At 38.8% G+C, this 14,250-nt stretch overlaps 1 pseudogene; it reads right to left on the bottom strand.

Annotated features, from left to right (window-relative positions):
• Positions 1 to 1,033: 1,033 nt before the first annotated feature.
• Positions 1,034 to 14,250, bottom strand: part of LOC115067341 — a 23,824-nt pseudogene continuing 10,607 nt past the window's right edge.

Genomic DNA, 14,250 nt, shown 5'->3' with positions numbered 1-14,250 from the left:
ATATTCTCTGTGTGTGACCAGTTGTGGAACTCTGTAATATCCTTCATCTGTTCCAAAAAAAGAAGCTTCTTTGATGAGTGGTGCATGGTGCACTTGTCTGTAAATATAAGGATCCATATTTAATATACAGTAAGAGAGTTCATTTGTCCAGAGTTAGGACAGAGATAGGGTTTTCTCTATGATCTATGACGTCTTCAGCCATGTGTGTTTGGCTATGATTACAGTGCCACCCATGAATTCCCTCCCATTGAGAGAGCTTTAAGTTCAATTAAATAGCTCTTGATTACCCCCTAGATAAAAGTGCCACTACTGCACCGCTACATGTGTTGTGTCGATCATTATAGTGGTTATTAGACTTTGAAGCTGGGATCGGACCATTGATTGATTTTTCTCCCTTAGCAGCTTGCATAGCATCCTCTAGAATTATGAGAGTTAGACTTCAGGGAAGTGTTTTCCAGGTCATTTCCAGCTCCGTTGCTCTAAGTCCTGTGTCCGTAGTATTTCCTGTCTTCAGCAATAGGGTCTCACCTTCAAGTTCTGGGAGGTAATTAAGGGTTGTGGGAATAAACTATGTTTTTTGGATCTGTGTTCTTATATAGTCTTCAGGCACACACATGGACTCATGTACAGATATTGTATGTGTATTTTTTAGGAAGGGGTTGAGTTAGTACACTCAACCACAGTTTTTTACATCACCTAAGCTTTAGTTATCCCTCCTCTCACACTCTCTCTGTCTCCTTCCCCACTTTAGGTATGCTCATTTCCCCCATTTTCTGCTTGATTACCTGTTATTCCTATTATTCCCCCTCTCATGAGTTCCTTCTTCCCCTTTACCACCATGGTTCCTTGTATGTCTTTTCCTCCCCTTTCTCAGTTGAATACCTCCATTTCCCTCATTTCCCCCTTGTTAACATTTCCAACTATTATTTTCTAGCTCTCTCTCAGGCTCTTTCTTTCCCTTTACCTCTGTGCTTCCTTTTTATTTTCCTGTCCGCTGCTGTTATATTAGAAATGGATGATGTACACTCTGAGATTAAATTATTCTATCATAGAACATTCTCAGGGAACTTCTGTAGATGAAGGGATTCAGCATAGGGTGAGCCCAGAGTACATCAGTGAGGACACAGCACTGTTTGTGGAAGACTCTGAAAGAATTGATCCAATATATATATGCCAATTCCCATTCCACAAAATAAGAAAACAACTGAGAGGTGAGACCTGCAGGTGGAGAAGGCTTTAGACCTCCCACTTGAGGATGGCATGCTCAGAATGGAGGACACAATTTTGTAGTAAGAAAAAAGGATCCCTGAGATGGGAAACATACCATACACAATACTAACTAAATATTGAACTATGCTCTTTGTGAAGGTGTCAGAACCTGGGTTTCCACAAAGCTAAAGAAAAAAGACACCAGAAGTAAAGTGACACAAAGACGAGGATTCATGATGACATGATAGTTCAAGGGATGGCAGATGGCCACAAATCGGTCATAGGCCATCACAGTCAGAAGCATGGCATCCATACATCCAAAAGAGAGAAAAAGAGACATCTGAGTGAGACAGCCCACATAGGAGATGACTCTGCTGTGGATTTGGATGCTCACAATCAAATTTGGAACCGTAGTGGAGATTAAACCCATATCAGCCCAGGACAAGCTGAAAAGGAAGAAATACATGGGGGTGTGGAGGTGGGAATCAGAGCTGACAGCCAGGATGATGAGCAGGTTCCCAAGCACAGACACCAAGTACATGGATAGGAACAGTCCAAAGAGGAAGGGCTGAAGTTCAGGGTCCTCAGAGAATCCCATGAGGTAGAATTCTGAGACAAGTGTCAGATTTTGTGATTCTCTATTACTAGGACACCTTCAAAATACAGAAGATCAAAACAAAAAAAAGATCAACGACATCATTTTGTAGGTACAGTGACCAATTCTTCAATAGATAAGTAGATAGAATGATACATATATACACTCTGATACATACTTATACATACATGATATGTAAAAATTGTTTATTTGCTATTTTTATATTGGCTCTCTCTCTAGATGAATCTGGATATTCTTGAAGTCATGGTTCTAGCAATTTTCTTGCCTCAGATTTGTGAACACAGGGATCACAAGTGTTTTCAAACATATCCAAAAACTTTATATACATGAGTCTTTCTCTCTCTCTGTCTGTCTCTCTCTTTCTCTCTCTCTCTCCCTCCTCTCTGTCTCTGTGCATGTGTGTGTTGGAATTTGTTTTTGAGGTAGTTTTTTTTAAATATTCAGAATCTGTTGCTGAGTGATGTTTTGTTTTGTTCTGTTTTGTTTGTTTTGCTAGAGATTGGGTCTTGCTGAACAGCTCATCTATCCTTAAACACATTATACAGTGAAAACTGTTCTCAAAGAGCTGTCATCATGCTTCAATCATCTGTTTACAAGTATGAACACCACATGATATATATTTTAAAAATGAGAATTAACAAGTGAAATATTTATACTTCAGATGTATGCACCTTCAACAATACTTACCACTATTAGAAAACTTTCTGCACTATGCCCCTTTCTGAGAGTCACTCAATTTAACAAGATTAGAAGGCCAAGAACTTTATGGGTAACAAATTTATGTTCATAGTAAAACACAGTTTAATCTTTTTCTGAAAAATATATGAGGATGAGAAAGATTCTTCCATATTTAATAAAAGAACTTATGGTAATTTCTAAATGGAATTAAGCACCAGACAAATATACCTATTGTATTCTAAGAAAGTGGTATAAAATACTTTTTAGCAGATCATATAATAGCTGAAATTGCAAAATTTGACACAAAATTCAAGTTATTTCTTAAAGGAAACATATTGTTACGCTCCTGTCTATACTCTCAACATCTACCATTCTTGGACTTGTCTATTTTCATCCTGTATTTCATCTATTCCTTGGTCAAAGACTAATTATCATTTGAAAGTAGTAAGCTTACTTCTTTTATTATTGACTTTGGGAGACATCAAAATTTGAGAAATATAGATAATTAAATGGACATTTTCTATCATGTCAGAGAGGAAATATAGCATTAGAGAGTACTGCACCTGCTGTTTATAAAAAAGATTAAATGATAATTTTATTTGGATCGTTATTTAATTTGGAGGCAGTTATGAGCAAAGTACACTAGAAATAAAAGTAATTTAAAAAATCTGAAAATTTATTTATTCACTTCTCTTTTTTATCAACTTCATAAATATGTAGTGAGAAAACGGCTCCAACTGTGTGTTAGAGTCCAGGTCTGCAAGCAACCCTACCCCAGTGCAGTAGAGCCTCACAAGACAGGCCATGGAGCCTCCAAAAAACAGGAATTGAGTCAGCAGCTACTGCTCCAACCACGAGGAGACAGTTTCAATGTAGTCTGTTTCTCCAGGTAAGTTTAGGAGATAAACAGGCCTCGGTTCCTAGGACCCAACTGCTGCAAGACCTGTCTCAGCACAAGCTGCTTCCCCCCCCATAAGTTTCACAATGTATAGACCCCGACATCCTGCCAAAACTATTTTGAATTATTTTTCCCATCTTCCGCATTCCCTAACCCCCTATAAAAGCCTCCAGCCAGCATCCTGCAAACTGGTGGGCTTTCCTCAATCCTGGAGTTTGAAAGTCACCCCAGGTGACTTCCCAAATAAACTTTGCTTTTGTTGGAGTCCTTCTGAGTGGTGATATATCCGGGTTTTACCTATCACTCTGTTGATTCAATATTCTGTAATGGAATGGTGACAGTGCTTATCACTATTTACTATTTTGCATAACAAGCCCTCTCTCTCATATACAGTGGAGGACATCATTAGCTACAAGGTTACAGCCTGTCAGTCTCCATGATGCCTGAATTGACTTTTCTTCAGTCTTCCCAATACAGGGACTGAAGCTCAGTTCATCAGAGTTAAGACACCAACCTGAGCTGATTTAATTCATTGAGAAGAAAAAAGAGCAAATGTATAGAGTGGCTTATAAACACAAATGAGGAATTTCATCATACCAAAAATGAAAATAAAATATTATATAAATGATTGTAGTATGAAAATTTCAGCAAAAACTTTTGAGATTGTTTAGATATTTTTAACCTGGTATAACAATATATTCGCCTGCGCCAGTACTTAAATATTTGGTCTCTCTCCTCAGACAAAAAAAAACCCAACAATTAAACAATAATAATGCCTTTAAAGCTTTGTATTTCTTTCTTTCTTTAAAGTTGCTAACCACTGTCTTAGAATGTTTCTTGATATTTAGAAAATGTTCTATAAACATTTATTATTACCACTATTAATAATACCCACTTTAAATATTTACATATCAAGTATATTTTGTTGAAGTCTGTCAAGATCACACACATTCAGAATGATATGGCCATAGACATTCTATAGAGATCTGAATAAATACACATAAAATTTTACTTTTTGGAATCTCTGTGTGATTCTATTCTTCTGCACAGTTACCATCAAAGTTAACAGGTATCCCCTGGAACTGGTGTTATAGACTGTTTCCAGCCACCGTGTGGGTGTTGAGCATATTTTCTTGCATATATTTTTATTGTGTGACACTTTCCACACACCTACTCACCCCAGACACAGGACCAGCAGTAAACCAATGTAAAATTACCACCAAAATCCAGCTTGGTGAATCAACAAGCCTTATTGGTGTTACTTACAGCAGTATGAGCCAGGGTTTACTTACAAGAATAGAGATTACTGAAAGACAGCTGCATCACCAAAAGCCCACCTCTACTCAAGAAAAAGGACACCTAAAACTCACTTCACAGCCTGAGGCAGCTCACCAGGGTAGATGTTTTTTTTTTTTTTTTTTTTTTTCAGGTCTCAGCCTCTTCCAGGCAGTTCAGTTCATCCCTGCTTCTTCCAGGCAGCTCTGCTGATCTTCATCCTCCCAGCACCTTGGCTGGCCTGAGTGTCCCTCAGCAGTCCTTAGGGCTTACAGAAGCTTAGGGATGGAGTGGCCTAGTGAACCTAGTCAATTTCCCAGACTTCCTGAATCTATTGAAGTGTTTACTTCCTGGGTTTAGCAAGCTTCCTTGCAGGATTGAACACCCTAAAAACGACAGGCTGTTTACCTTCCTATTGAGCATCTTGCTCCTTATCTCCCTTTAGATATCTTGTTCTCTATCTTTCTGTAGAATATTGTTCTTTACACAGGCTCCTTCTAAAGTTGAAGAAAGGCTTTATCTTGGACAAAATTGCTAGACAACAGTTTTCATGTCAGTATTGCTTTGCAAGTCATAAAGTTATTAAACCTACCGTAGAGTCATCTACATGTCATATAAGTAATACACACCTTTTCCTCATGAAAGCTACTGTTTTGTGTCAGCAAGTAACTCTTAGATCTTGGGTAATAAATGTATTGATTTCAAACGCTTTACATAATGCACAGCATTATCTGAAGGAGAGACCTCTTCTGACTTGTAATTTTATTATGATAATATTTCCAAAATCCATATACATCTCCATGTTGAAAAGAAGATAGTGCTGCATAAGGTGTTGATGGATAACATTTCTCTCATGATACATATTCAGTTTTATAATTTATAACCTACATTTCTTTTCATAATAAAAATTCAGTCATTATGATGAATGTCCTTTTATTCTTGAGATCTGCCATCAAATAACACAACTGTTTGTCCAGTAGCAATTACTTTATAATAACACACCAACAAATTGCATCCTTCAGGGGAATAATGTTTCTTTAAGCGCCAGTAGAGGCCACAGTGTCCTGGGATTGGAGATCACATATAAATAATTAAGTCCTGAATAATTAACTTGCTATATCTCTTCTCTGTACTCTTACTGACTGATAGAAAAGGGAGGTTTGTAATGACCCCAAATGGAGTCCCCAAACTGCAATAGCCAAAGTAACTTCATTTTTTTTCATTTTGTACAAAGCCACTTTAAACCTCAGAAGCTAGAAAAACACCCAGCTTCAAGGTCAAGTCTGAACTTAGTTGCTTCCCTTTAGAATAGTGCTCTCTTTGGAGTAGCTGACCTTGGTCACCTTCTAGGCACTGCAGCTGTGCTTCTTGCCTAGCCAAGAAGTCTGAATAACAATATTAATCAGAAAGTTCCTTACTGTCAAGGTCTCTATACATCTGTTAAGAGAAGAACTAAAAAAAGTTTGTTTTGGCTTCCATAGTTTGCTTATCTGCTAACTTGGGCCATCCCGACCATACTCAGAACCACCTCATGGCACTATCATGTGTGATGAAATTCTTATGATTTTTGTGGTTTTCGCCTTTATAAACTAGTTTCATTGTCCCCTTGGGGCTGTGCGTCCTGAATCTAAGTGACCATGGACAGCTATAGCACTAATAAATTTGACTAATTAAAATTTGTAATGGGGGGCTGGAGAGGTGGCTCAGCTGTTAACAACGCTGGTTGTTCTTGCAGAAGACCTGGATTGAAATCCCAGAACCCACATGGCAGCTAACAACTGGCTGTAACTCTATTTCCAAAGGATCCAAAGGCCTCTTCTGTCCTCTCTGGGCATTGTGCAACACAGGTTCACTTACTTACATGCAGGTAATACACACATTGACATAAAATAAAAGTAATGAATAAAACATTTTTTTAAAATTTGAATTGGGTCTTGTGATCTTTTCCCGGTGGTTTCAATCTCCGAAACAGGTTAAACCCAGGACAATATATGGGTGACAGTTGAGGAAAGTCTCTAGCTCAATAAGCACTGATTAAGGTATTTATAAAATATATTATTATTTTTATTTTATGTGTATGAGAGTATTACCTGCCTGTATGAAAGTGCACCCGTGTCGTGCAATGCCTGCAGAGGTCATAAGACGGCATCAGATTCTCCTGGAATTGGTGATATGTATGGTTATTAGCTACCATGTGGGTGCTGGAAATTGAACCTGGGTCCTCTGCAAGAGCAGCCAGTGCTCATAACCACTAAGTCATCTCTTCAGCCCCTGATTGATGTATTTTTTGCTTAAGCATTCCTTTTTATGGAAACAGCAAGTTTATGTTGGTGTGCCGTCTGCAAATGGCAATGGACCCAAAATAGTGAGAAGCTCTGTGATGTATCTTGGCCTGCAGCTTGGTGCTTTCCTGCCCACTTCTCTTCATGGTTCTTTTACTTTTTATAAACAGAAAAAGCAGACTAACATATATCTCCAATAAATGTGTGAAAAGAAATCTAAGTTTGACAACTAATGCATATTTTGTCTGTGGTTTCCTTTTAAATAAATAAATCTATCATTAAGGCAAGAGTGTCTTTATTAATCAATGTAATTTAAGGGTACTTGAAACTTAGAGCAACGTAGTGTCTGTTCTGGGTCTCGCCGAAGGCTAAGGTTAATCTGATGCTTCAACTGCTTCATCTCTTTTTACAACCATGAAAATGACTACCATAGGCTGTGAATGATTTACGCATTTCAATGGAGCTATAGGTCCATTTTGTTTTGTCTGTAACTCTGTGGAATATTCCTAAAAAGAGAAGAAATCACAGCCAGGAAAGCACCAAGTGTGTTGAAGTCAATGTAGGATACATCCATTCAGTGTTTACACAGGATCTTATTTTTTCATAGATTTCTACAGGACAAGATAATGCAAAGGCTCTGGAAATCAGAAGTAAAACTAACAGTCACTTGTCTACAAACATAAGGAAATAGACAAAGACAAAAATAAAATGTCCTCACACAGAAACGAGATAACTTCCCATCAAAGGGCATTTTACCAGAGTGTTTTAACATTAAATCTATGGTTTTCAATGCTACTACTATCAAAAATTTCCATAACTTTGTTTTTATACATGTGTATTTATGTTTATGTGTGAATGTTCATGTGTATACACGTGCACTTGTAAATGTGTGTGCACGTGTGGAAACCAGCAGTCTAGCTCTGTTGTCATTCCCAGGCACTCTCCGCTTTCTTTTATATTTGAGAAACTCTGACACGGGCCTGTAACTCAAGATAGAGCTGATATCCAGAAAGAAACAGGGATATGCCTTCCACACCTTCCCACATTCCCAGTGCTTAGATGACAAACACATGACACAATGCCCAGCTTCTTTTTAATGTGGATTCTGAGATCAAACTAAGGTCCTTGTGCTTGTGAGGAATGCAATCCACTGAGGCAAGCACTCTACTGACTAGAGTATCTCCTCAGCTTAGTTTTCCATAATTTTACAAAATACACATTAAAATCGCACAGAACAAAATACAGTGGTCTAAAGCCATAATGCATTCAGATGAAAAGGCTGAGGTTCAGAGATACTAACAAATTGTTTTATGCCACAGATGAGGTAAGTGGAGGTGACAGCATTAAACGTTAAATTATGAAACCCTGTATGAGATGCACTGAACACATTCAGTTTTTCCCAGGCATCAAGTCTTAAGCAAGAATCCAAAGGTCTTGTTACAGGAACATCCTAGGCACATGTTCAAATAATGTCCATGTTCCTAAACAGGGATCAAACTGAGAAATCATCTCCATTTGAAAATATGTGGGATAAAGCAAATGTGAAAGATGACTGTGGAAAGCTGCAGGACTATCCAGGAGTGGCAAAAAGACAGATATGTGACCATGCGTATACTCTTTGTGTGGCCTTAGCCCGTGATCTGCAGCTATCATTAAGGCATTGGATTAATTCATTCACCTGGTACACCCAGTGCTCTGCTTGATGAAGTATCAGGAATACAAAGGAGAGAGAGATGGAGAGACACAAACTGAAAGAGAGAGTGAAAGAGAGAGAGAGAAATAGGGAAAGGTGTGTGCTACTCAGGTGAGAGAAAGTGAAATGATTTGATGGTTGTCAAAGAAACAACCTGCCAGGATAATTTAATAACATTGTCTGCATTTGTAATCACATGAGTGTGTTTAAGTACAGTTTTCTAAGTAACAATCTACTATAAGTTATATAATAATAATATGCTCTTTCACTTGTTGTAAGGTAACAATAATAAGTCAAGTGTGGTGGGACTTATCTCAAATAAGCTGGCCTTCATAATCGTAGATCAATGAAACCCATGAAATGAAACAAGCTCCATGGAACACCCCTCAGTGCCCGGGACTTAGGAGGCTCTCAAAATGGTTCACTGTATTTGGGAGAATGTCATCCGTCTCATCTTCCTTATCATCACCATCATGAGCCTGTCTGCTTAGGAATCAGTTTAGAAGGACACATTTGTTACACATTTAGGGAAGGTATGAAGACTGTGGTGAAAGATGATTGGAATATGATTTCTGGACTGTGCTAAAACCAAAATGTCCAAAGTCTAATTCCTCAGAAATGCTATAGTTTAAATCATCTACACATCAAACTGTCAGTTTTTCATCACAATAAGGAAACAATATGTCTAATCACCCTCCGCAGGTACACAGGTCCCTCTGTACTTACTGAGTTCGGCTGCTTCTCTCCTGGGTCAGGACCAAGGAGGACAGACCCAAAGACCTTCCCATGCTGCTGTCCAGTGATGTCTCAGGAAGTGTCCTCAGGACTGAAGAGTACTGTGTCTGATGGGAGCTTCCTGTAGAGGACAACCATGGAGAGAAGAAAGAGAAACATGGGGTCAGCTACACTGAAGATATCAAACTGCAGGACTAGAGGGATGGGCTGGTGGTTGACTATTACGTGGCCTTAGAGCCCCAATGCTCAGAAGTCCTAATTAGAAGAATTACTCCACGTTATTGGTCCAAATCTCTAAAGATTTCCTGATATTAGTGGAGGAAGAAGTGAAGAAAACAAATGAAACAACATTCGGGTAAAACCCAGGTGGACTCTTTGTTTTATTTGCTTCTATTTTTTTCTTTTCTTTAAAAAACTTTTATTGACCTGTTGTACATTTCTTACAGCAGTTCTTAATCAAATTTAGACCCTCCTCCCCTATCCACACCCTCTCAACTCCCCACTGGACTTCACATATTCCCATAAACATGTTAAGTCTTATCCAGTCAAGTATTTGTATCCAGATATCCTTCAGTGCAAATTCATCCACTGGAGTCTAAGCAGCCTATCTAGAGATCACGTGTAAGGCCTACTCTCCCTCACCCAGTACTAATCAGTCTCCAGCAGTTCTTAGTCTAAGGCTGGCATGCCACCCATTTCTCTCTGTCCACTCTTGGCCCTTGTCTGAGTTGGCGTGGGTCTGGTGCTCCATGTTGTCATTGTCACAGGTTTGCAAGTGTAAGCTTCCAGTGGCCTTAAAGCATCAGTTTTCCTGTGTTCGTGAACCAGTCCTGACTCTCAGAATCTTTCTGCCCCCTCTTCCACAATGGACATGGGTAGGTGAGGTTTAATATAAGAGTTCTATCTAGTAACACATGCTCTATAGTCTCTTGTTCTTTAAAACTTGGTCAATTGTGGGACCTTCTCTGTGTATCATGTTCTGTTGTATAAGGAAGCTGGGCTGATGAGAGTTGAAGGATGCATTGCTTTTCTCTCTACCCCTTGTTCTGCTATGTTCCATGAGCCTTAGTTGTAGAGGTTGTTATGGTTATTAGGCTTAATGCCTGGGCTGGACTACTAATTGTTTTTTTTCCCCTTAGAGTTTGCATATTATCATTTAGCATTATAAGAGTTAAACTTCAGATAGAAGGCTTCAAGGTCAGTTCCTGCTCCAATGCTCAAAGTCCTGTATCCGAAGTATGTCCTGTCTTTACCAGTAGGGTCTTATCTTGTAGTTCAGGGTCCTAGATGGGCAGGTCTGTTTGGCTGATCAGAAGCTAGGGATGGTGGTGATGGGGGCACCAATTGAGGAGGGACTTAGAAGTCTATGTTAGGATATTTAGCTAGTCTGGATTAGGAAGCTAGTCCAGAAATCTGAGGCAGAGCAATAGGAGCCTGCTTGGGCTCAAAGCTGGAAGGGGACAGGATGGGAGTAGGAGAGAGGAATGGAATATGGATGATCATTTTGATGCAATTTGTGAGTACTTTGTTGAAAAATTTTGCATGTATATTCATTAGGGATATGGGCCTATAGCTTTCTTTTTTATTGTGTGTTTTCCTAGATTTGGTATTAGAGTAATAGTGGTATCTTAGAAAGAATTTGAGAGTTTTCCCTCTGTTTCAATCTTTTAAAATAATTTAAATGGTATTAGTTGTAGATATTCTTAAGGACTAGTGAAATTCTGTGAATCTGTCTGGGTTTGTGTGGTCTTTAAGTCAGGGAGCTATGTAATGTTGCGTTGATTTCCTCATTTGTTATGGGTCTGTTTAAGCTGTTGATCTCTTCTTGGTTTAGCTTTGGTGGTTTCCATACATTTAGAAATTTGTCCACTTCTTTTAGGTTTTCAAATTTAATAGAAACGATTAAGAAAGTGAGGAGAAAACCCACAGAGTGGGAGAAAATCTTCACCAGCAACACAGCTGATAGAGGTTTAACATCCAAAATATATAAAGAACTCAAAAAACAAAGAATCAAGAAAACAAGTAACCCAGTTAAAAGATGGGCTAAGGGTCTGAAAAGAGTGTTCTGAAAAGAAGAAATAAAGATGACTAAGAAGCATCTTAAAAGGTGTCAAATGTCATTAGTAATTAGGGAAATGCAAGTTAACAACATTTTAAGATTTCACCTTGCCCCAGTCAGACTGGCTAACATCAAGAGAACAAATGTTACCAAATGTTGGAGAGGATGTTGGGAAATGGGAATGCTCATACACTGCTGGTGGGGTTGCAAACTTGTTCAAACTCTATGGAAAGCAGTGTTGGAGAACTTGAAAAACTACAAATGAACATACCATCTGACCGACATACCACTCCGTGGCATATACCCAAAGGACTCATCCTATTGCAGAGACATGTGTACATCCATGTTTGTTGCTGCTCTTTTCACAATAGCTAAGAGATGGAAGCAGCCTACGTGTCCCTTAACTGACGAGTGGATGATGAAAATGTGGTACATTTACACAATGGAGTTTTCTACTCAGCAGTCAAGAAATATAAAATCATGAAATTTGCAGGTAAATGGGTGGAACTAGAACCTTTTATACAAAGTGCAGTAACACAGACTCAGAAAAACAAATGATGTATGTTTTCCCTCATATGTGAATCCTAGCACCAAATCCTTGTAAGTCAGTAAGTATCCACATATAATTACAGGAACCAGAATAATGAAAAGGAACCAGGGAGGTAAAGGAAAGAAAGAACCCGAGTGAGAAGAACAGTATGGAACAGGGGTTACATAGGGAGAAATGGATAAAAATGGGCTTATTTAAATGGAAAGGGGGAAGGAGGATTATACAAGGAATCAGGGGGATAGAGGGAAACAAGGAGCTCAAGAGAGGTCTGTCCATAGGAGATGGGTATTATCAAGGAAGAAATAGGGAAAATGAGGACACTTTAAATGGGGAAACCACGGTGGAAGGGTTAGACATTGAGAGAGAGAGAGAGAGAGAGAGAGAGAGAGAGAGAGAGAGGAATGATAAATAATGCCTAGATAATCTTAAGAAACCAGAGGGAACTATGTTAAGTCCAAAAATCTACTGACAAATTATACATACATTGTCTCTACATGAGTCCATGTGTACAGCTAAAGGCCACATAACAAGAAACAGTGCCAGACAGGAGATACCTTCCTTTTAGTTATTGGCCAGGGTGGTCCAAGTGACTCCCAAAGTTATTCAGGCTATTGCCACAGCCCTTGATGGCCTCCTAAAACTTGAAGGTAAGACCCTATTGCTGAAGACAGAACATACTTTGGACACAGGATTTGTAGCTTTAGACCTGCAACTCACCTGAAACCACTTCCCCTGAAGGCTAGAGCTCATAGCCTTGGAGAGTGTTATGAAGGTGCCAAGGGAAAATGCGAATGGACGATCCAATCCCAGCTTCAAGACCAAATAACCACATCAATGGCAGCACAGCATACGTCCTTGATGCAGTAGTGGCACTTTTATCATGGGGGCAATCCACAGCTATCTAATTTGACTAAAAGCCCACCCAAAGTGAGGATATTCAAGTGTGTACTGTAAACATAACCTAATACACATGGCTGGAGTGGTCATAGATCTTAGAGAAAACCCTAAGACTGTCACATCACTAGACTATTGTGATTTCTTACTATGTGCAGAATATGTACCCTTATAGTTACAGATGAATATCCCAGTCACCACTCATCAAAGAAGCTCATTTCGTATCAGTCAGAGTCTGTTACCAAGTACCACACTGGTCACACATGGAAATTGTCTATGAACTGCCCAGGCCTAAGGGACACATCTACAATCTAACCACTACACCTAAGGCTCATGGAACATAGAGCAGGGATAAAGAAGAGGACTAACGAATTTCTCAGTTCTCAATAATGAAGTTCCCTCATCCAGCAGAGGGCCAGGAACACAAAAGGTCATAGATGGCCAAAGTGTATAGACCAAGAGTCTGCTGAATGTTTGTCCTTGGACAGGACCCCTTTATTAAACTTCATGTACCCAAGGCTCATGGACCATCATGGAAGAGGTGGGCAGAAAGATTGTAAGAGCCAGGGAGGAGGTGCATGAAAATTTAGAAACAGTCCTACAAGCTCCTGGGAACCTGATCATACGATTCTATGGCAATGGTGTCAGCATACACAAGTCCCATGCAAACTCAGGCAGACAATAATCCAGCATAGAACTGGGAAAATGAACAGCAGACCCCAATTTTATCTGAAGATGTTTTGGCATCTGATTGCTGCTAGATGAAGAAGAGCTGATCTTCCTAAAACAATGAACTCAGATAAGCTCACTAGACTCAGACAGATTAGTTATTCAGTAATAACTAAATATCACTGGCTTCACCACCACAGTCAAAAGACATAGGCTAAGTGAATAGATTAAGGAACCAAATTCATCTTTTGTTTTCTATAAGAAACTCATCTCATATTCAAGGAGGCAGTACCTTAAGGTAGTAGGATGGAACAAATATTCCAAACAAATGGCATGAAGAAACAAGGTGTTGAAGTTCTTATATTTTATAAAACAAAATATTTCTCATATCTTACAAATTAAAACTAACCAAAAGAGATGAAAATATCAATTCATTCTGATCAATGGAAAAATTGACCAAGAAGACATTACAATCATGAACTTATATGCATCTAACTCTAGTGCAACAAATTTCATAAACTACTGGAAACTGGAATTTAAGATTCAGATTAATGCCAACTCAGTAGTAGTAGGTGACTTGACTATCCCACTTTCTCCAATGGACCAGTCATCTGAACAAAGAATAAACAGAGAAACATATGAATTAAATGACATCATATATTAAATGGACCTAAAAACATCTACAGAATATT

Source organism: Nannospalax galili, unplaced genomic scaffold (genome assembly GCF_000622305.1).
Source record: "Nannospalax galili isolate Female #2095 unplaced genomic scaffold, S.galili_v1.0 scaffold1806, whole genome shotgun sequence".
NCBI classification, from domain to species: Eukaryota; Metazoa; Chordata; class Mammalia; order Rodentia; family Spalacidae; genus Nannospalax; species Nannospalax galili.
Note: the sequence above shows the minus strand (reverse complement) of the source record. Positions and strands in the feature narration are given on the sequence as shown.